Source organism: Panthera tigris, chromosome B2, assembly GCF_018350195.1.
Source record: "Panthera tigris isolate Pti1 chromosome B2, P.tigris_Pti1_mat1.1, whole genome shotgun sequence".
NCBI lineage: Eukaryota > Metazoa > Chordata > Mammalia > Carnivora > Felidae > Panthera > Panthera tigris.
Window position 1 is genome coordinate 125,357,245 of NC_056664.1, and position 23,725 is coordinate 125,380,969.

At 37.9% G+C, this 23,725-nt stretch overlaps 1 long non-coding RNA gene and 1 pseudogene across 1 annotated transcript; both read left to right on the forward strand.

Annotated features, from left to right (window-relative positions):
- The first annotated feature begins 220 nt into the window (after positions 1–220).
- On the forward strand, positions 221–7,858 carry LOC122238861 (annotated as a pseudogene).
- Positions 7,859–12,481: 4,623 nt separating this feature from the next.
- On the forward strand, positions 12,482–15,934 carry LOC122238443. Its single transcript, XR_006217361.1, has 3 exons — positions 12,482–12,558; positions 14,866–15,041; positions 15,805–15,934. It is a non-coding gene; the product is annotated as an uncharacterized LOC122238443 (long non-coding RNA).
- The last annotated feature ends 7,791 nt before the right edge of the window (positions 15,935–23,725 follow it).

A 23,725-nucleotide genomic window follows, 5' to 3' on the forward strand; every position in this document is an offset into this window, starting at 1 on the left:
GTGCCTCTGTTCTGTGCTGGCCTGCTTCAGTTATTCCAACCCAAGAGAGATGAACGTTTCTTCTTTTTCTTCCCCCTACTTACTCCAACACAGCGCCAGGGACTGGAACCATAGCAGGGAACCAGTCAAAATTCTTATTTTCAAGTTGGTCCAAGTGTCAGGGCCTGAGGTATCCTCCCACACCCTCCACCTCCTGGTGTCTCCAAAGGCAAACCATTCATCAAGAATTTTGTAGCCAAGTCCCCCAAATTTGTAACCCAAGATGATAAATGCTGACATGGCTGGAGTCGGTGCTAAAAAGCGGGTGGAACTGGAGGGGAAAACACACACACACACGCCTTCTCAATCAAGTGTTGGAACTCCAACACACGCCTAAAGGGTGTATGCAGTTAAGGAAGAAAATCTGAAGAGTATATGCAGTGGAGGAAGAAACTCTGAAGCTAAAATCATAAAACCAAATTCTTGGACACTATATAGAAAATCTCATGTCATCTTCTAGTGTTTTTCAAAACGCTGACACAAAGAGAAAAAGAAAAGTAAGGGACTCGTCTCCTTTCTGTTTTATGAGATTGCTGCCAATCTTTTTATTGTTTAACATTTGGATCAATTCCAAATGTTATAGTACCTTTTTGTGTGGCTTCGTTGAGTGGGTATGAAGATAATGTCAGATCTGGGCAAAACTAGGAGCACAATAGAAGACTTGCATGAGTGTGTATTATGAGTCTATGAAAATGTGCAAATGTATTGTAGGAACTTTATAATTAGTAATGTGTATTATTTATGAAACGTGAAAACAAATGTATTTCAAATTTGCTTTGATTTATAGATTTAACACTGTCTTTTATTATAGGCATAGTAAGAGATATAAGGAAATCACCATTATGTTGTGAGAAGGTGACCAAAGTCATGTACCGAATGCACAGCTTTGTCTACCCTTTCCACCAACTTGTGCCTCTTTTCTATTTGCTTCTTTTTTTTTTTTAAGTTTATTTATTTATTGAGAGAGAGAACATGCATGTGTGTCCAAGTGGAGGAGGGACAGAAAGAGGGAGAGACAGAATCCCAAGCAGGCTCTATGCTGTTAGCTGGAGCCTGACGCGAGGCTCGATCGCACAAGCAGTGAAATCATGACCTGAGTTGAAATCAAGAGTTGGACACTCGATGGACTGAACCATCCAGGTGTCCCCATCTGTTTCTCTCCTCCCCATTTTCCTTCTCCTATGGAAAAAAAAATTGGTTTCACATTTATAAAATTTCAGTAGGTAATCATCTATGAGAGCAGCCTAACCTCTAATTGTTAAAACATAACCAAAATAAGGTACTTGCTCAGTTAGAGCTCGTTACATGGAGTAATAAAAGAGGATTGTTGGTTTCTCTTTAATCAATTAAAAACAGAGGGTGTCAAAATGAAGATTTTTCTTGAAACTGAGTTGTAAATTTGGGAAGATTTGTTGTTAAAAGCTTCCTTCGCCTAAAATAATCCCCTTGGTATCTGAGAAAATGAGTGCTGGTCGTGCGTATGTTTGAAATGTAAAATTTTGAGGAAAAATAGAAATAGGTTGGAAAAAGTGCTTGGTAAACAGTAGTAACCAACTCCAAATGTTTTTACTCCAAATCTGTGTTATCTCTGGCACAGAGGAGATCTTTGGGGAACATATATGAAAGTGGATTAAGTTTGACTAACCTTATGTAAACCACATCTAGAAGAGAATGGTCACAAGAGTTTGGTCTCAAGGTTTATTTGTAGTACCTGGCAGCTCAACTTCTGCAAAATCCCTTGAGAGTATATTAGTGTCAAAATCATGAATAAAATGGGAGAGTTTTACACATGTACTAATTGATACTTTCTTGTTATTTTATCTCATTACTTCTCCCCAAGTTTTCTGTGAACCCTACTACCTTGCAGACTTTTAGTCATTCTTTGACAATTTTTTAAACTTTAGCTTATAGATCCCATTAGTTAAGGGCATTAGTATCACAAAATAATGTGAAAATGTTAAATAGAAAAAGGGATCCATGAGTACAACTTATGGTTGTTAGTTGTGAGCTACTTTTAACTATGGAATAATCTTATGTTTGTATTGATGCAAGATTTGATGAATGACTTTAGCTACATAAATATAGAAAATAGCCACATTGCAAACATTTTGCATCCCTTTTGTGGCCTAATATGCAAACATTTAAAATTGTGTTACAATTTTGCTTTGCTGTTTAATAAAAACCTGTTTCAGGATTAAAAAAAGAAGTCTTTGTCTTAATAAAGATTTATTCTTTTAGAAGGGTGGGGAGAACAAGAAGTAAATAAGAACATACAGGGGGTGGGGCAGAAGGGTCTTATTGTATTATAATAACAGGTGAAATACCCCCATTGATAATTAGACAAATACTGCTAATAAAATTGTAAAACTAAGACACAGATTTCAGAAAAAAGTTATTCTAGACTGAGAGGATAATAAGTAAGATCTTAAGGGGAAAGAGGGTTACTTCTCTTGTTCAAGGTCTCAAACAGTCATTTATTCATTCAACAAATATTTAATTATTTTGTTAACACCTACCACATGCTAGAAAGGGGGCTGATGTTTCAAAAGTGGACAAACATAGACAGGAGAGAAGGGTCAAGTGGAGTAAATAGACTTTAATTACATAAATATATATAAAATTATAATTGTAACACATGATGTGATGAGGGAGGTTGAAGTGATAACTTCTAATAGAAGAATTTGAACTGTCCAGAATGGACTTTGTGGCTGAACTGACACTCGAAGTTTTAACTGAAGAATGTGTGGGAGTTGCATAAGTGAGGAAGGGAAAGCATATTGACCGATAAAGAAAGATGATGAGATTTGATTGGGAGAATTATTTTCCCCCCAGATAATGGAAATACCCTGTGGGAAGTTGCTACCAGAACATTCTGGAGAACATCCCCCTTTTGTGTCATTCTGCCATGACACAAGGCGAGTTACATCACTATGCCACTCACAAATCTGTACTGGAATAGTAAAATAGCACTGGGTCTCCTGTCTTTATTAAAAGAGTTGTTGGAATAAGAGACCTTGACTGTGGAGTCAAGGGGAGGAAGAAGCGTGTCAGGGAAAGTGTGTCCTGAGTGGAGCCTGAAGGGAAGGTGGAGATTTGGTATCAGAAGAAAGGTGATTGCTTCACTCACTGTGGAAGGAGTCACAGACTTAGAGAAGAGAAACTCATGGTTTAACATAACCAACCTGTTAGCCCTCCTTTTAAAAAATAATTGTGGGGGCCCCTGGGTGGCTCAGTCGGTTGAGCGCCCGACTTCAGCTCAGGTCATGATCTCACGGTTTGCGAGTTCGGGCCCCACGTCGGGCTCTGTGCTGACAGCTCAGAGCCTGGAGCCTGATTCACATTCCGTGTCTCCCTCTCACTCTGTTCCTCCCTCACTTATGCCCTGTGTCTCTCTCTCTCAAAAATAAGAAACATTAAAAAAAAAGATTAGTGATTTTTTTTTTTTTGGTTTTTCCTCCTACTTTTATGTTCTCATAGGACCATGTTTACTTATTCTCTTTTATATAACCAGATTAATAAATGTGCAAAATGATAAAGGATGGGTCATACTGCTGAGGACTTAATACTTTTTGGTTTGAAGAATGCAACAAGGGGCGCCTGGGTGGCTTGGTCGGTTAAGCGTCCGACTTCGGCTCAGGTCATGATCTCACGGTCCGTGAGTTCGAGCCCCGCGTCGGGCTCTGTGCTGACAGCTCAGAGCCTGGAGCCTGCTTCGGATTCTGTGTCTCCCTCTCTCTCTGTCCCTCCCCCACACGTGCTCTGTCTCTCTCTGCCTCTCAAAAGTAAAGAAAACTAATAAAAAAATTAAACAATAATAATTGTGGTTACCTCTTTCTTTTTCTTGGCTTTAAAAATACTCAAGATCATCCTGCTTTCTGCTTTTATTATTTATATTCACTCCTCAGGTCTTCTACCTTGTTATTGTTTTACTATCTCTTACATCACATCTGGCTTTTCTCGCTTCCAAGAGGTAAACCTTTCAATTATACCTTGGTTAATATTCATTGCGATGACAGTTAGTCTCCTGCTTATCCATAGTTCCACTGTTTACAGTTTTATTCCTCTGGTCGACCGTGCTCTGGAAGCAGATGATCCTCTTTCTGATGTATCATTAAGAAGGTCATTAGAAGCCTAACACTATGTCACAATGCCTATGTCACTCACCTCGCATCATCTCATCACGTAGGCATTTTGTCATCTCACATAAGCACGTGAAGAAGGGTACAATAAGATATGTGAGGCAGAGAGAGACCACGTCCACAGAACTCATTACAGTATATTGTTATAATTGTTCTTTTTTTAAGTTTATTTATTTATTATGAGAGAGAGAGGCAGAGAGAGGGAGAGAGAGAGAATCCCAAGCAGGCTCTGCGCTGACTGATGTGGTGCTCAAACTCACAAACCGTGAGATCATGACCTGAGTGGAAACCAAGAGTCAAAAAGCTTAACCGCCTGAGCCACCCAGGTACCCCTATTGTTATAATTGTTCTATTTCATTACTGGTCATTATTAATCTCTTAGTGTGCCTAATTTGTAAATGAAACTTTATCATCGGTATGCATGTCTAGGAAAAACATAGTATGTGTGGGGTTAGTATCATCTGCAATTTCAGGCATGCACTGGGGGTCTTTGAAAGGTTACCCCCCATGGATGCGGGGTGGGGAGGGATTACAGTACTATCCATTCAAACTTACGTGTTAGCCTCTGCTTTTTTAGTTATCTACTCTTTAAAATAGCTCTTGCTTACCTGGGCTTTTTCCTAACTATTTTATATTTTAGCATGGTTCCATGTGTGGTTCCTTTTCATTTCTAATTAAAAATACTTTTAATATTATTTTTATAGGATCTCATCTTGCAAATGATCATAGCATTGTGCTTTCAACAGAAAAGCTTCTATTTGAAGAAGCAGACTCCTTATATTTATTTTAACTAGTCATGTAGGTAAAAAATGACAAATGAGAAATTAATAGATGAGTTTTCTTTCCTTATCTATAAGGAATTTTTCCTTATCTATATAAGGTATGTTTTTCAGACAGAACAAAATATATATAGTATTATTTTATAGTAAATAGTTGTGGGCATTATATATGTGTGTGTGTGTGTGTGTGTGTGTGTGTGTGTGTGTATATATATATATATATATATATATATATATATTTACTATAAAATTTACAGTAAATTTTCTGAAGGCAAAGGGTTTGGCTTATTTAGCGTTCATACTCAGCACCCAGCCCTAGTCTGGGCCCATAAAACATGTTTAATAAATGGCTACATACTTAATAAATGGGGAAGGGCAAATGAAGAAAGGTCTGCATTGCATATCCAGGTGAAGGCTGGGATCTCATATAGATACCATATTTTATGTGGGTTATGTTCAGATTCTTTCCTGACAAAGTCCTTTTAAATCAGTAGTTCAAACTTATGTGTCCCTCGGTGTCACCTGCGGGGCTGGGTAAAACATGGCTTGCTGGGCCCAACACCCAGAATTGCTGATTCAAGAGGTCTAACAAGTTCCCTGGCAATGCTGCTGGTCTGCGAACTTCACTTTGAAAACACCTGCATTAAATGCAATATCACAAAAGGACAGGGAAGCAGGAAGAAGCACTGAGATCTTCCCCGTCCTTTGATTAAGCATGTATTTTCCTCGTGCAGTTTGGCTCTCTAGTTGGGCTGCATAACCCTCTCTTGATTTCATCTACTGATTTCTATGTTCATCTCAATCATGAATAGGATTAAGATTTTGAGGGGAGATTAACCTTTGATTTGGTTTTAAGTTTCTTTATTTCGAGAGAGAGAGACAGAGTGCATAAGCAGGGGAGGGGCAGAGAGAGAGAGAGAGAGGGAGAGAGAGAGAATCCCAAGCAGGCTTCCCACTGTCAGCACAGAGCCCGATATGGGGCTCAGACACACGAACCGTGAGATCATGACCTGAGCCGAAGTCAACAGCTGGACACTTAACCAACGGAGACACCCAGGCGCTCCTGATTTTTTATTTTATTTTTTTTTAACCGAGAAAACAAACGTAGAACATGAAAATCTGCTCGACTTTAGCTACTTCTACACAGATGAAATAATCGCTACTCCTGGGTCTTTCCAGAGAAGTGAGAATGAGGTTGTGATAACTTTACAGATTGAATTAACTAAAAAATAATGTGCATATAATAATTCTATGAGGTAGCACATCAAGTCGGTGAGGGCAGGATGGCTTATTAAATAAATGTATTCAGAATATTGGTCGACTTTTATCTCATACAATCAACATAAATTCTAGTATCAGTTCAATGTTTAAAAAGGTATAGAGACTTGAAGAAAATAAAAGTTCACCTTAAAAATTCCAACTTACTTTGGTGATTTATTTCTGTATATAGTACTTTAGTATTCTTGGATAGGAAAAGCTTTTCTAAACATGAACTCATGAAAGCAACCCTAAAAGAATATTGATGGGTTCGAGTAAGTAAGAAACCAACCAAACAAACACACAAAGAAGTACTCTGTCGAAAACCACAATAAACAAACCCGCTGGTAGAAAGGAAAACATTATTGCAAACTTTCTAAAGTATATTTTAACTGTTTATATGACAAAGTCTTGGAGATTTTACCTTTTGACAGATTTCAAATAAATTATTCTAGAGAAATATTTATGGATGTACGTAAGCGGAAAATGTAAGGATTCACAACACAGACGGTTAATGACAGCAAACCACTGATAACAGCAATAGAGAATTAAGTCTATGAATGAGGGACAATGCTGTATGAGTGTCAAATAGCAGTTGAAAGGTGTTTTACATAAATACTACCTCAAATATATGGTCACAATATAGTGTCATGAGAAAAGCAGGGCACAAAGTTACATGTGCAAAATGATTCTCTTTTTGTTTTTGAAATATCTGTTTTCGGGATATAGATTGGAAAAACATGAATCAAAATCTTTAAAGTGTTTGCTTGCTCTGCATTGTAGGATTACATGTGATTTTCTCCTTTTGAATTACCTGTTTCCTGAATACTTTGCAACCAATTTGTCTTATTTTTAAAATTAAACAATGTGAAACAATTTGTAAACTTGTATTCATTTTTGTCTCACAAATAGTTACATAAAACCCCTCTTGACCCCATCCAAACACTCAGCTTTGAATTCTTTCATTATGTAGAGGGGAAAAGTTGAGAATTTATCTCTGGGTCCTTAGGAATTTTCTCTATGCAGTTCAAAGTGGATTTGGTTGGCTGGCCAATATAAACTCCACTCCATGGCCCTCTGTCCCCCCTGTCCATGTTGCTATGCGAAGACGTAAAAATCTAACTCTCCATAATTACTTTACATGTTGGCCCAGAGAAAGGGTTTCAGAGGAGGTATCTAAACTGTGCTTCTCTTGTATCTGTTTTGCTTTATAACCCTCTTTCCCTTAATTGAGAAAAGAAAAATGAAAAATAAAGAATTTTGCTGGTTTGGAAAATACTTGTAGAGATCACCGCCTCCAACCGTGCTTGTTCTTGCTGTCTGTTATGGTCCATTCGATAAACATGGTATTCAACGGCCAGGCGGTTGTTGATATATTTGGCAACGCTGATAATGTGATCTATGTTTAGGAGGAAGTAGCTGCGTCATTCGGTGGGGGCAGAGGTTTGCTCAAAGCAATTGTTCCCTTCTCAAGGAAAAGTTAGGTCATTGAACCTGAAGTTCTCACTCTGAGTCTGAGCATTTTCAATTTGTCATCTGTACTTTTTTCTGTTGCTTTTATTGGAATTTTAGATTAATCTTTGGGCTTGTTCTCAGAAGCTGCAAGCACTAACTGAAAAGAAATGCAAACCTGGTCAATTCTGACTTTCAGGGTATAATTAGAGTAATGAGGAAAATTATAATCAGAGTAATAACGAAAATATGCATCTTAGCATATTTCTTAAATATTCATCGATCACAGCTTTTAGTGTTTTCATTTGGGAGCTGCAAGTTTAAAAACAGATATACACAAAAGAGCCTTGAATCTCAAAGTTCTCTCTTACATATATATATATATATATATATACACACATATATATATATACACACACACATGTATATATATGTATACACACACACACACATATATATATACACACACATATATATAGTCACACACACACACACATATATATATATATGTGTTATATACATACAAAAACATAGTCTGCATGTAATCTGTGTGTGTGAGGTATACAAGCACACACACGGACTAGAGAGAGACAATATATGTGTATGTATGTAAGCCTGTGTGTGTGTGTATGTGTGTGTGTGTGTGTGTATATATATATCTGTATTTACACACCCATACACAGATGTATATATTGTATATACATGTATATACATGTATATATATATTCACATATATAACAATATATATGCACAGACTATATGTACATATGTGCATCTATAAATGATGTGTGCATTCTTATATTTACACAATATATGTATATGAATATATGATCTCTCTTTATACATAGTCCTCGTAGAGGGATTTGAACACATTTTATCAAATAAAAGTGTTTGGACATCAAAGGGCATGAAGTCTGGGACAACACAATGCCTTGTAGTGGCCAGCTGAGTTTTAAATGGATTTCTAGCATTTTTCTTGAGAGGTGGTTCCATTATCTAATAGTTTTCATTGGGAGGGAGATCTCCAGATAGGCTTAAGTTTCCTCTTCTAAACTGATTTTATTAAGCCACATCACCCCTCCAAAGCTGAGTAATTCCTCTCCTCTTGGCATTTCCATTGTTACAGGGGAAGGCAACAACCAGCTCCTCAGCTGTCATCAGGATATTTTTAGCTTTTCTGATCTTCCTTGTTAAGTGGGATACGTACATGTACACACATATGCAGATCACACGTAGGTAGTCACCACCATGGCTTTATTTGGCATTTATAGAACATCCAAATGTTATCACTATTTCAGATGTGCTATTACTATTTCAGAAATAAGATTCCAGTGTTCTGTAAACTCATGAGAAGCCATTTTTGCTTGCCTTTTTGTGGTGAATCGTTTATGTGCACAAGAGGCCACTAACAATATACTAGCTTTCACTCACATTTTGTAAAAGTTGGTTATATGTGTGACGAGGCAGAGTCTAACAATCTCTAAGCTTGCTTATGACTAGTTTGGGCTGGAGAAGATACAAAGAAAGTGGAATATATAATAAATGCCTTCAACCCCATTCAGTTCCATTAGGAATGGGAATTTTTTTCATGGGGAAGATAGATATGTTTACTCACCTTCTCGAAAGAGACATTTGAAATCGGTTAGGGGAGTTGGGATCTATAGCCTCTACTATCATGGCAGGAAGCTGTTATTATTTTTAAATGATTTACAAGTATTTCCCTATCTCCTGAAATTTTTAGTTTCACAGTGTCTGATTTTGGGTTTTAAGCTAGCTCATTGATGGGGAAAGAAAATGAAACTGTGCTTACCTCTCTGTCCTCCTCTCCTTTCTCTTCCTTCGGCCTCCATTTTCCTCCATTACTCCTTTTTCCCTCCTGCTCCTCTGCTTTCTTCCCATACTCCTTTGCTGCCTCAAACCTCAGTTCCTCCTTTTTCCTCTCCCTGGCCCTTTCCCTTCTCCCTCTCTGATTTTTTCCAGTTCTCCCTTAAGGAGATTTATTTTTGACCTTCAAGCACCACATTGCTGTCAGTCCTTGGGTTTCCCCACCTGGGGATTATTTCCTAGGCCCTCCAGGAGGAACTCTGAGGAAGGAAGGATCTTTTCTCTTATGCTCAGATCACTTCTGTATCATAGCATGGTCTGGGTACTAGATGATCTAAATTAAATGGAAAAGATATCCTAGAAGTCTGTGCATATAAAAAAAAATATTGAAATTTAATATGATGACCTCAGAAGTATTTTGGTTATGACCAGCCTCTTTAAAATATATTGAGTAACATCTCTCTAATCAGAAATAATTTAAAATATATAGAGATATCTTAAGAAAGCATATTTACTTTGAGTGAGAATTGATGTGTTCTGTTGTTATTTTTAATCAACTTTTGTCTAGCCATCCTGGTCTGCTCTAAGAACTGTGAATGTTGTACAACTTATTATTAGTTATGGCTTTCTGAAATTTGAAATTGAGACCATAATCACAAATGACTAAAATACCTAATTTTTTCTCCTATTTTTATTTGTTCATCCAGGTTTTATGAATTTATTGTTATCTTGAGGGGAGGGGTTCTACCATTAAAAACTCATTAAATTATTTTGAGGCACCTGGGTGGCTCAGTCGGTTAAGCGTCTGACTCTTGGTTTCAGCACAGGTCATGATCTCATGATTTGAAGCCTTGAGCCCCATGTCATACTCTTCACTGACCGTGGGGAGCCAGCTCAGAATTCTCTCCTTCTTTCTCTTTCTCTACCTCTCCCCTCTCTTGTTCTTTCAAAATAAATAATCCTAAAAAATTTTTTTTTTAATTTCATTAAATTATTTCAACCCAAACGGCTTGATAACTATTTTGGACACTAGTAATTACCAAATCAGCTAGGATAATAGTTTATTTCCTTTATGTTGATTCAGTGAATAATTTTCACATTGCAAGACAAGTTGGTTGTGTTCTGTGATTGCGTTGACATCTATACCTTGTCTCTTCCCCATCTTAACTGGATGTTCTTGGGAAAGTCACTTAGCCTTTTTGTGTTTGTTTCCTCTTCATAAAGAAGGATAAAACCATAGAAACGAATTCATATGGGTGCTTCCATGATTAAGTGAGGTAATCTATGAAAGCACGTTGAATACTACCTGACACATTATAAGTGTTCTGATGGTAAAGATGGGAATTCAGATACTGACTACATCCCGAGTAACCCTGTTTCACAGAAGAAAAGCTCTATGTGTGCCAAAGATTAAGATTCGTAGTATACTGTTACTTTTTTAAAATTTCTTTTAATGTTTATTTATTTTTGAAAGAGAGAGAGCGTAAGCAGGGGAGGGGCAGAGGGAAAGGGACAAACAAAATCCGAAGCAGGCTCCAGCTCTGAGCTGTCAGCGCAGAGCCCCGTGTGAGGCTCGAACTCAAGAATTGTGAGATCATGACCTGAGCCGAAGTCAGATGCTTAACTGACTGAGTCACCCAGGCATCCCCAAATTCACAGTGTAAAGTTTAAGGAATCTGTTTACAAGGTAAGTAGAGAAAACAAGGACAAAAACAAAATGCAGTTCCTAGGAGGCGCATTAAATTACAGTCTTATCTGTTCAATTTCAAGTCCAACCCCTTTAATCAGTTTCCACGACACACGTGTCAGCCGACATACCTGCAAGGTGACTCACCTTATTCCAATTAAACTAGATTGAGATTAAAAACAAACAAGCCAACAGCTGGAATGTGACATGTGGGTCAGACTCTTCCGAGTCCAGTGGGGTAACTCCACGGAAATCAGAACGCTCTTCAAAAACCAACAACCAATTGGCACATGTCTCCAGGCATGCTTGGAGTCTACAGGGCCAAATGGTAGAGTGTCCTGGCAGGGCCCAAAATTCTTCCTTGATGACACAGAAAAGAAAACTTTCAAAGCAGTTATGTAACCCGAGAGAACACAATGCATCCACTGTATGCATCCCGGGGCTGTCCATGCACACATTATTTCTATATTTTTCTCTTCTGTAAACTTCAACACTAAAGATCAACATCATTTCAAGTAAACATTCTTTCCACTTTTTCTTTGCAAAAACATGCCACAGAGAACACAAGTTATTCATTTTTCTGGTTAAAGAAGGCATTCCTATTTTAATGGTCAATTATATCATAATCTGAATTTGCCACAAGTCTTCTTTTTTATATTTAAACACTCTTTGCACTGTTTTATTTTTTAATCCTTAAATATAAAAGTAAAATCTAGAGCATGTACAAAACAATTGCTCATCTTATGAAACCTCATTAGGGAAGTAGCTTTTATTCACTCCATACTGTTGGCATTTCTCAATTTCAGTAATCATTAATATTTTTAAAAGCTGCCAGCAGATGCTTACATTTCTTTTAGAAACTATTTCCGTCAAAGACAGATTTCTATTACGTCTTTAACTCTTACTGTCATTTCCCTATTGTTTTCAAAGTATTACTAATTCCTCCAAGTTCATTTGTATTCTGTGAGATTCTTCTTGCATCCAAGCAACTCTCCTTGTAAAGTGACTTTTGCATGTGTGTATGACATTCAGAACATAACCCTGCATGTATGTGTATATATATATATATATATATATATATATATATATATTTAAAAAATAATTTTCATGAAACTACTCAAAAAGAAACTTGAACTCTGGGAACAAATAGTGATTCTTTTGAAAGTTCTCTCATCTATGGCACCCTGACTATCAAAACAATTTAGATGTCTCTATCTTGACAAAACTTAAAAAAAATATTGATTCTTTTCTGTTTTTATTTTTATTTTTGACTCTTTGTTTGTTTGTTTGTTTTTAGAAGGACACAACTCTTAAAACAGAAAATGTAAAAGAAGAAAATAAAAACCTCCCAAAACAACCATGGGACAACCAAGGCAATAAGGTGCTAACTCAGTAAATACAAATTTGCGTAATACTTCAGATTTGGGCAGTTAGCCAAAGACCTAGTGAGGCAATCTGCTGATTCTGATGCAAATGAAAAACTCGAATGACTCCTTATATTCATCTTGACTGAGAAAACCATTACAGACCGTTTCACTTCCCCTTTTCCTTATGAAGCATATCTTTGAGATTGACACACGCAGAATTGTTAAGAATATATTTATGTAAAGTATACAGTTCTTCTATGAAGGCAACTGCAGCTAAGAGTTTAAGGGAGTGTGCTTGGGGTGGAGAGGTAAAATGTGTGAGGGGGGACTTGATCATGCATGACTGAGAAGTAATCCAACAGTGTAACGATGGGTACATAGGCTACACCAGCTGTGGGCTCGGACACTTTGCAGTTGTGCCATTTGGGTTCTGTTAATCTTTCTCTGCTGCGGTCTCCTCCTCATCAAAAAGGGGATATGAGTATTAATGTCTCTCTCAGAAAGTAGTTATGAAGATTACATAAATTCAGTTTCATAAAATATATAAAGTGCTCCAAACAGTGTCTGCTGTTCATGTTCTATGTAAGTTTTTATTTTTAATAGATTTGTTTATCTATCTATCTATCTATCTATCTATTTATTTATTTAGGGACAGAGAGAGCATGAGCAGGGGCAGGTCAGTGAGAGAGGGAGACAGAGAATCCTAAGCAGGTTTCGGATGTCAGTGCAGAGCCTGAGGTGGGGCTCTATCCCACGAACCCATGAGATCATGACCTGAGCTGAGATCAAGAGTTGGATGCTTAACCAACTTAACCACGCAGGTGCTCCAATAGACTAATTTTTTAGAGCAGTTTGAGGTTCACAGGAAAATTGAGAAAGTACGGAGATTTCCTATATGCCCTTTGTCCCATATATGCCTAGCCTCCCCCAATCTACGTCATTCACTGGAATGTTGTATTTGTTATGACTGATGAACCTGCACTGTCACATCATTATCCCCCAAAGTCTATAGCTTATATTAGGGTTCACTGTTGGTGTTGTACATTATGTGGGTTTTGACATATGTATTAGGACATTATTTTAATAATCAAAAGTGGTTTGAGTGTTAGGGGCTAAATTGTGACACTTTTGTTACAGATGGAAGGAAATTTGGGGGGATTGTTAATGAAATTCCTTTCTATGAGGAAACTGGTAGTTCTTCCTCAAGTCCCTACACCACCACTGGAAGTTATGATGGGGTCATCAATTAGTGGTCAAACATACATGACCTAATGGGGAAAAATGTGGTTTTTGTAAGAAGAAATCATGGTGACTGGGCCACTATGGTTCTTTGGAAGGTCACAACAAAAGGGAAGGAGTAAAGTTTCAACTTTAGAAAAAGTAAAAGAAAGTCTTCATATCAATGAAGATAACATTTTGATGTTATTGTATTTTGTAGAAGGAGGTGAATTAAATTTTGGTGAATTGTTTATGGTGAATTCTAACAAAAATTAACTGTATTATTTTGGAGAAAGGAGAACAATAGTATGGAACTCATTGCCTGGGAGGAGAATAGGTTGAAAACCTAAGTTAATGTAAGATCAATTTAGATAAATTCAAAAATTACCAATCTATACTAAGGGAAGACAGAGATTTACTCACTTTCACCCTGGTGTAGATACCTGTACAAACATAGCCAATATCTTTATCTTTCATAGTGGTACGTCTCAATAGGCTACCATATTAACCTTCAAAGTGTGCTTGCTTCAGTTAACTGAAGCAAAGACATATAGAAACAGACCTGATTGACAAAATGTTCTTAAAAAAAAAACTACGGAAAAAAGACAAAGCTCATGCCCTCCTTTAGCTCAGAGAAAAAAAATACTGGGAGAAGAAATGAAGGAGAATTACGTACATGTTACAAACTTGAAAAGCATAAATATGTGTCACAGATTTAGAATGTTCTATAATGAAGTTCTGATATACCTCATCTATCTATCTCCACTAAGCTTATGGTGAAGACACAGAACACTTGTCTGTGTTCTGAAATAGTCCAAATTTCTGTTCCTTTATTGTCCAATATGTGTGCACGCGTGGGTGCATGGGGGACAGGAGGGAATGCATGTGTGCTTTTGTGTAATTCTCTATTTCATGATTCTGAACTGGAATTGAACAGATACTGGAGCTTATTACTGTTCATGTCACTTTCTTGGAGTCTACTTAGGCAAATACTCAAGGCTGAATAGAAGTTGAATCCTTTTAATGCAATGCTGCTGAGGAGGCTTTGCTACCTTCCAATCTGCTATGTGACATGTGACTCTCTTGCTTTCCGTATTATCCAGGGAAATGCTGGTTCCTTCCTCAGGAGTCTTTTGTGTCCTACTGTGAGGCAGTATGAGGAGAGTAGGGCCATTAAACTTGTTTGGACTGAGAGAATCACTTTCTGCCTGGTTGGAGTCTAAGAAGAAACACCATGGAGCTTCACGAATGGAGTGGCCAGACTGCCCGGAGAACATTGGTAAACCCACTGTTACCCTCCTTCCTGCTCCCCTCACCCTCTGCCCAGAGGATTCGGCGGCCAAAGTGGTGTCCCATTTACTCGTGCCCCATAACATGTGGAGTGCGCTAACAGTATCTGCAATGAAACATTATGCTTTCTGGATAATTGCTCTGATCACTTATATCATTTCTTATTAAAAATGTGTATATAGCTCTTAAAGAGGGAAGAGGAGGGAGAGGTGGGGGAGGAACCTGCATTTTAGAGGTGTGCTGGTTGCTTAATTTTTTTTTCCATTTATTTAATCATCACTTTAATATTTCCTTATAATTCACATTTTAATAAAAACCACACCGAGGGTCAGAGAGGTCAACTAATTTACACACAGTGCATGGCTAGGAAGCCGAGCCAGTGATCTCTCTATTACACAGTAAGTTCCACAAAGTGCCGAATTAAGACCTCAGTAACACCAGCCAAGAAACACTGCATTAATTATATGGATGGTTCATGCAAGGTAGTTTTTGGGTCTGAATTATATGCATCTTTGGCATACCTTTTTTTTTTTTACTTTGTGTGGAGAACTGGAGATTCGTTGACCACTATACAAGACTGAAGACCGGACATTAAAAAAAAAAAAAAAAAGATAATGTTTAAATTCATAAATGTGTGAATGTTTTGGCATACACCGAGATAGGCTTTCAACTTCCTTTCACCTTACCTTTCTTCCACATCTTAATTACACACTTTTTTTTTTTATTGAGGCAGCAAATTCTTTCCTCTTTAGGTCTGTACCCCACAACAACCCAGAGCTCAGAACATAAACAAAGACACATTTGGAAGCTCCTGCGGAGACCGATATCCAAGATCAACAGATCCTGCAATTTGCTACTTCCTCCTCCCCCCCTCTCCTCCGAGGGGGCTTATGTAAGTCTCCCCTGGGGCGATGCATGTATGGTTTTACAGAGATGACTGAAAGCTATGGCTGGAGCAGTTATATTAGACCTCCGTAAAGGAGTAAATGGGTAATACTTAACGTTCAGTAAGCTCATTTATAGGATCCCAAATATTAATAAATGAGTGCAATCGACACAGTCTGACACCAACACGTTGGAATTTATGACTTGTAACAGCAGAGGCAATGAATCTGCCAAAGCATCTTTTCAACATTTTAATGTAATTGGGAAGCCTGAAGCCACTAAACTATCTATGCATTTCCTGTATTTGCCCTGATTTGCTCTTGAACATCCACAAAGTCTGGAGCCTCATATAAAACTTTAGAAAGGGGGTTGGTAGTAGAGCTTTTCTTTTAATGTTTGGAACTTGTGACAGCGTGCACTGCAATTTCCAGGCAGTTTAGTACCATTAGAGCAAAAGCCAGATAAATCCGGCTTCCTATTTTCACGTTGTAGAATTCTATATTAAGGGCCACGAACGAAGAAACACATATCAGATGAGCAGCTTGTCCTTTAAAGTGAAAAGCTCCCTTCACCGGGACATTCAGAACCTTCCCAAAATGGACTTGTTTTCAGCTTGTTCATCTTTTCCTCCTCCCGACTGTTTTTTTTTTTTAAAGTTTCATGTCCATGTTTGGTGACAATTTATTACTTGAAGTCATCTTCCAAGAGCGAGCAGGAAATGTCTTTGTAAAACAGTCCGAACAAACTTCATGTGCAAAACAAACGCATCGCGGATCAGTAGGGACAGTTCCTAAGCAGAATGTGTTTTAAAAGTTTGCCCGGAAGAATGCTGCGTGGAGCCTGGGACATATTTTTTCGTAGAGATGTTATGAATGGTTGTCAGTTCTAAGGTCAGGGCTTTGAGGCCATTTGTCTTGTGAAGTAGTCGCACTGTAGAACTGTTTTATTCATGCTGTTTTGTGCTAATTTAGGATACTATTATGTATCCTATTATCCTAATAGGATACATCACCTATTAGGACAGTAGATCCAGCGTGCTGGATAGCATCATATGCATGATAGAGTAACCCAGCTCCAGCATCAGTGAACTTCTATTATTCCCCCCTTAGAGGGTAAGGACTGCGACATGGGTGCATAAATTAGAATGATACATGATTCTAATGATGATCATGATCTGCCCAAGGATCAAGTTGTGCAGTTTGGGGTAAACTCCCCCCGTTTTCCTTATATACATACATAAGTAAGAGTCTTCTGGCGTCACCATGTTAGGTTGGGTTCGTGTTATGATTCATCAGCCGTGTGATCCTGGGGAAACACCCGTCTTGGGAAAACATTACCAGCGTTTGGCTTATACGCTCCTTCTCTACCTTTCCTTGCTTCCTGCTCCTTTAGGACTCTGTGTATCTGCTTTTCCCTATCTGTCCTCCGGCTCGCTGTCAGGGCTAGGGTTGTACAGCACACTGGCCAACTCGTTGTGGCTTAAGCAGACTTCTCAGGTGGCTCTAAAGCACACGGAGACCAGGAATCACTGGACCACCACTTGTGCACGTAAAGGATGTCCCGGCCCCTCCCGCTTCACCAACGATCAGCATCGTGTGCTGTCTGCCTACCCTGCTTCTGCTTTTCCCAGTGTCCTAAATCCTTTCCGTTCTGCTGTGAGTGAACATGCTGGGAGACCACCCTTTCTTCTCTTAGACATCCTTATAGAGATGTAGGCTTGGTTCAGGCACTGTGCTGTGGCTCCATTTCACTACGTAGAGTTTCCTAGAGGGAAAAGCCTTCCTCCTCTTTGGTCGCCATCCTCACCATTTTTTTTTTTTAACGTTTATTTATTTTTGAGACAGAGAGAGACACAGCGTGAACGGGGTAGGGGCCGAGAGAGAGGGAGACACAGAATCAGAAGCAGGCTCCAGGCTCTGAGCCGTCAGCCCAGAGCCCGACGCGGGGCTCGAACTCGCGGACCGCGAGATCGTGGCCTGAGCTGAAGTCGGACGCTTAACCGACGGAGCCACCCAGGCGCCCCCATCCTCACCATTTATACTCAAGAAGGTACATGGGGATTAGAGCACAACATGCAGTTAATGAAAAGAACAATACATACTTTGTCGAGTGGCTAAAAGCTACCACAATTTGATTAAAATAGATGGCTGTATTAAATCAGTAAATCTCCGTTTCTGAGCAGGCCAACATGGCCTTGCCCAGTGGAGCAAAAGCAGGATGCCGGGTCCTGCCCTGGGACCTCAGGAATGGAGGTGGATCATATTTCAGAGGGGGACAGTGTGAGCATCAGAGTTAGCAGAAGTAAGGGCAAGGGGAAAAGGTATCTTACTAGTTTCACATCTGCTTTAGGCGAGTTCTTTAGAGATCCCTTTTGAAGATCCAAAGGTCATGCCTCAGTAAGTCTTAAGGCTCTTGGAATCTAGCATATTGCCAGAGGAAATTTAGTGCCATTTTACGAATCATAAAGGTAATTTAGGCAAAGAAGAGTGGAATAAGCATTTGTAATTTGTGCTTTTTAAACTGCGATAGTGAAACCCATCCAGTGGATAACAATTAGCATTAAAAAGAGAATGGAAAAAATCAAAGCAAATTGCATTCGGTAAGAGTTAAATGTATTTCGTGGACTTTTGTTTCAGTGACGTAGACATGTATTCTGAGTCATGATGTAAAATGAATCTTCCACTGAGGGTTTTGGTCAAAACTTTAGAAGCTATTGGTCTGTGCTAATGGTTTATGTAAGATGTATAAATAGTCATTTTTTATAGGCTAGGGTTAGAGGAATAAGACCTATGGGTACAGATTATGGCCTCTCAGGTTCTATGCCTACAGTAAAGGCTAGTTTCCTCAGGGGAAGAAAAGCCAGTAGACTTGGGGCAGGTAATTAAATGTCTAAACTGCTCAAAGGCATATGTAAGATAGAACCACTTATCCTGTGACATTATTCTATTCTGTAAAAACTAAACTCTTGTAAATCAACAAGCAACACTATTAACTAATAAATCATTGTTCAAATAAAACTCGGAAAATATTTAAGTAAATATGCCAGTATACTCAGATACTTTCTTATTAAACTTTAATCATTCCTCAGCCTAATCCTCTTTTTTTCACTCCTAGAAATAAGTACAAACTTGGTCCGAATGATTTTTTTTTTCCTCCTTTGGGCTGGTCTGCCACTTTTATATTTAGCTTTCTTCTTCTGTCTCCATTTTGTCAAAATTCTCTGTTTTCCTCTCTCCATGCCTTTTGCTCCAATCAGAAGTGAGAGAGAAATGGGATGGTCTTTTTCTCTTACGATGGTCTTTTTCTAATCAAGAGTAATTTTCTTCCATATCAGTATTTCTTTTCTCTTAGCCCCCTTTGAAGCCTGAAGCTAGTATAAAAGCTAATTTGAAATTAGCATACAATCGGGTTCCTTATTAGTCTCTATAGGCATTTTTTTGCAGATGTATAGCTTGGCCAGGGCACAGATCCCTGACGGAAAATTGCTTCTTTTTAAAGGGTCCAAGCACATATTTCTTTAGAATATATAAAAATATTGCTCAAAGAACAATATGGCATTTAAGGGGAGATATGAATTGATTGTCTCTTGTACACTTACAGAAACACCTTCTGTTTCACCTTATGTACCTGTCAAAATAAATAGCAAAATGATTCAAAAATTGTGCCTTTAAAAAATTAATGGTGATTATGTCCTGATCAAGTACAACCTTGTATTTTGACTGTCTGTGGGGAAAGTATGTCAAAATAGAATTTGGTATATAGGAAACGTCAGTGAATTAGATCAAGCTTTTTCTCTACAAGATCCTTCTTGAATTATCTATCTAAACATTTTTTTTTTTTAATTTAACCAACTATCACTAGTACCTACGTCAGAAAATTTCACTCTGGGCTCTATTTACCATCTGAAATTTTATGTAAAATATATGAGTATCTACAGTTTTTAATGACTTATTTTTTTAATGTGTTAATATGTAATTGGAATGCACCCATCCTATAAGATGATTTCTATGAGCTATGACAATTATATACACCTGTGTAGTTACTACTTAAAATAATATATAAAAGATTTCCATCATCCAGAGTTCCCTGGGCACCTTTTCCAATCAATTTCCTATGCACCACAGAGCAACTACCACTAGAAATTAGTTTTGGTTATTTTTGGAAGACATCTTAATGGAACCATACGATAGATATTCATTTTTGTCTAATTCTAATGTTTGCTAATTTCATTATGTTATTACATCTATCAGTACTTAGTTCCTCTTCACTGCTGAGCAGTATTCTCCCATATGGCTATACCAGATTTCAACTGTCTTTTTTTTTCTATTGATGGACCTTTGACTTGCTTTTCACTATCATAAATAAAGGTGCTATGACCATTCTTTTACATGTATTTTTGTGGACATACCTTTTAATTTTTAGGGGGAGACATGTAACTACCTAGGAGTGGAATTGTAGGCTCTTTCGGTAGGTATTTTAACTTTATTAGAAACAGATCTGTGGTTTTTAATAAACTCTCAAAAAGAGCTTTACATCCCAAATTTAATTTTTTTAAGAAACATTGCTTTTAGGGCATGAGTGCAGATGTTTTTGGTTGTTTTAAAGTCTTTTCTCACTTCTCCTTAGGCTTCACTTCCTGTAAAATGAATGCTGGACTATGTCTTATGTCTCTAATGCATTAGTGCATCGGTACCTGTTGAAATGAAATGTTTTCCATAAGTTCTTGGATAATAACTGATTCATATAATAGAAGAAATCCACTAGAATATAAAGTTCATAAGGACAGAAGCATTGTTGTCTTCACTGCTGTCACCCAAGCACTAAGATCCTACTTGCACAGAGTAGGTGTTCAATAAACATGTGCAAAATGAACGAATGAATGAATAAATGAAGTACTAGGAATATGCTGGGAGGCATTGCAATCACTTTTAAATAGCGTTTCCCTCAATTCTCACAGCCAGTCTTTGAGTTAATTCCTCTTATTACTTTTAATGAGCGAAGAAATCCGGCACCGAGAGGTTAGGTAACATGCCCATTGTCACATCGCAAACACGCTAGGATTTGAACCATGTGGTGTCACTGCAAAGCCAACAATTTCAGCTCATTAAAAAAGACTACATGTCTGTGTGTCTCTTGCTTTTTAAGTTTTGTTTCAAGAAGTCAAAATAGCCTTCTCATATTTTCTAGCTGTATCTTGTTGGAAGGAAAAATCCTGGAGAGGAAATTCCACTCACTGGTTTAGGGTGGTGATGGTATTCTTCCATTTTTAATTCTCATAATTAAATGGATTTTCCTTGAAATTACATTCTGGTTTATTTCTATAATGGAAGTAGGGGTCCCACTTCACTTTTATTATAGATAAAGGATATGAAAGTCCTCATACACAGTTCTTGAATATGTTTGTTTTCTCTTATTTTCTCTTGCATCATTTCAGGTAAGGCTGAAAGTTTCGGTGTTTGTTATGTAGGTTAAGAAGAATGTTGAATCTGAAGTGCATGACTGCTGTTACGAAGGCTTTATTAGATAGTCCTTTGTGGTGTCATGGGTTTTGGGACGTTGTGACAGGATGGTGTCATCCATTTTCATAATTCTTAGTCATTCCTCATTACTAAGCTTTGTTTAACTTATTTTTTTTAAACTTATTTTTATTTTTCATTTGAGAAAGAGGAGGAGAGAGAGAAAGAGAGAAAGAGAGAGAGAACATGAGCAGGGTAGAGGGGCAGATGGAGAGAGAGAGAAAGAGAATCCTAATAAGGCTGCATGCTGCAACCCTATGTGGGGCTAGATCTCACGACCCAGGGATCATGACCTGAGCCAAAGTCAAGTGTCAGACACTCAACTGACTGAGCCACCCAAACACCCCTCATTACTAAAGTTTTTAGTAGTGTAATTCTCCATCTCCTCAGTCTTTCTTGGGTTACTGTGGTCCCCCCCAGCTTCCAGGGAGATTGAAGATGGGTCAGTACATTGTAACAGACTGGCTTCGTCAACAGATGGTGAATTTGTTTTCTGTTTAAAAAAGCTCATCCCTCGCTATCTCTGCAGAACTTCCACGTATCTGATTTCTGCTTCTGCTTATTTTAACAGAAAGATTTAAATAGTGGATTCTGATTAATATTTATCTCTATGTAGCCAAACCAGGACCAGATAGGCTTCAAAATGGCATCTGTTAATGAAATTGCTTCCCAATTACTATATTAGGTGGAGACCTACCCCCATTGGTAAGACATAATGACCTCACATCTCTCCACTGTATCATGTAATGCTCACGAGTCTCCTGTGAGTGCTTTAGAAACCTCATTTAAAATGGAGTTGAGCAGCCCATTAGAGGGAGCTTTCATGAGCTACCACTCATCATACTAAGCACACTTTACATTTCCCAATAGAAAGACGCTTACTTTACATACCCAACACGAGGAAAGAAGAATTTCTCCTTGCCCAACAACAGCCCAGCCAATGAAAACTCAGCAAAACAGCCCTACCCAATTCCTTCCTTTCCCTTATAAAAGCAAGCCACTCTCCTCTATCTTGCCTATGGTTTCCCATATTTGCTTGTCCCAAAGTGCTATTCTTCTGCTATTTCTGAATAAACTCTATTTGCTGGTAAAATAACGGCTCTTTTGTTTTTTAAGATCAACATCACCGATAAGGAAAATTCTCCTATCAAAATTTTATGTGCTTTTATATCTCTTTTGCAGAATGCTTTAACGATATGAAAAATGATCTGTACCAAGAAAAACTTACCAGTCCTTAAGCTTCTTAGCTTAGTTCACAAAGAGAGTAGATCTGAAATTCTTTAAAATTAGGTCCATTTTCTATTCCAAGGATAGGGCTGCAAAACAGTCCCCAATTCATTAATATCTGTCATTCTAAGTGACAATTAAAAGCAATATTTCTTAAGCGACAGTCCCAAATAAAAGTGCTATGAATTAAAAAAATAATTTGTTGTTTTTAATCCAATCACTTCCTTCTTCTTATAGAATAGTCCACAAAATAAAACCAGAGCTGTTATTTTACCTAATACTCTCAAATGCCAAACAAGATTATGATTCCTTGCTTATGATCTCCTGTAATTCTAACCAATTCTGTGAAAGCACAGAGCTATTTTGGCATTTCACGTTTCTGCTGCTTCATCATCAAAGCCAAGCTCTTTTGCTGCAGCCTCTTACCACATTCATAGCACATACATCTCTGAACAACCGTGTTTTCAGTCATCTTTTCAACAGAGGACTCTAATCTTGTGATTCTCAAATGCCATACCAAATTTAGGTTTTGCTGACACTTCCCTGATTTTCTAGGATTTAAAACATTTTCAAATAAAGTTTTGAAGCAAATGATGACAAGGTGTTTTCATGCTTATATAACCCATCTCAGAGCTATTCCAGACTCAAGATGGAATCATAACCCTGTACCAAATAGAAGAGAGAACAGCACGTTATTCTGGTAATCAGAGCAGTAGTGTTTTCAGGTGTTCGGTGTCATTCTACCAACCAACAGGAAAGCCAAAGAGCAAGAAGTTAACGTGGATGTTTTAAAATAAAGGCGTAGACATGCTGTTTTTGTTTGAGCTTTTGAATGTGTGTTTTAATACAAATAATACATTGAAATTCTGTGCACTGAAATGAGGGAACTTGATGAAAGACTTTTGTCAGATTTAGCCTGGGGATAGAGATGCCACCGACCAGTGACATTGTTTAAGAACTGCAGGGAACCTGATGGTGACGTCTGAGTTGGGAGAGTTAAGGACACGGTTGACTCTATACATGCGAAAGAAAGAGAATAATTCAC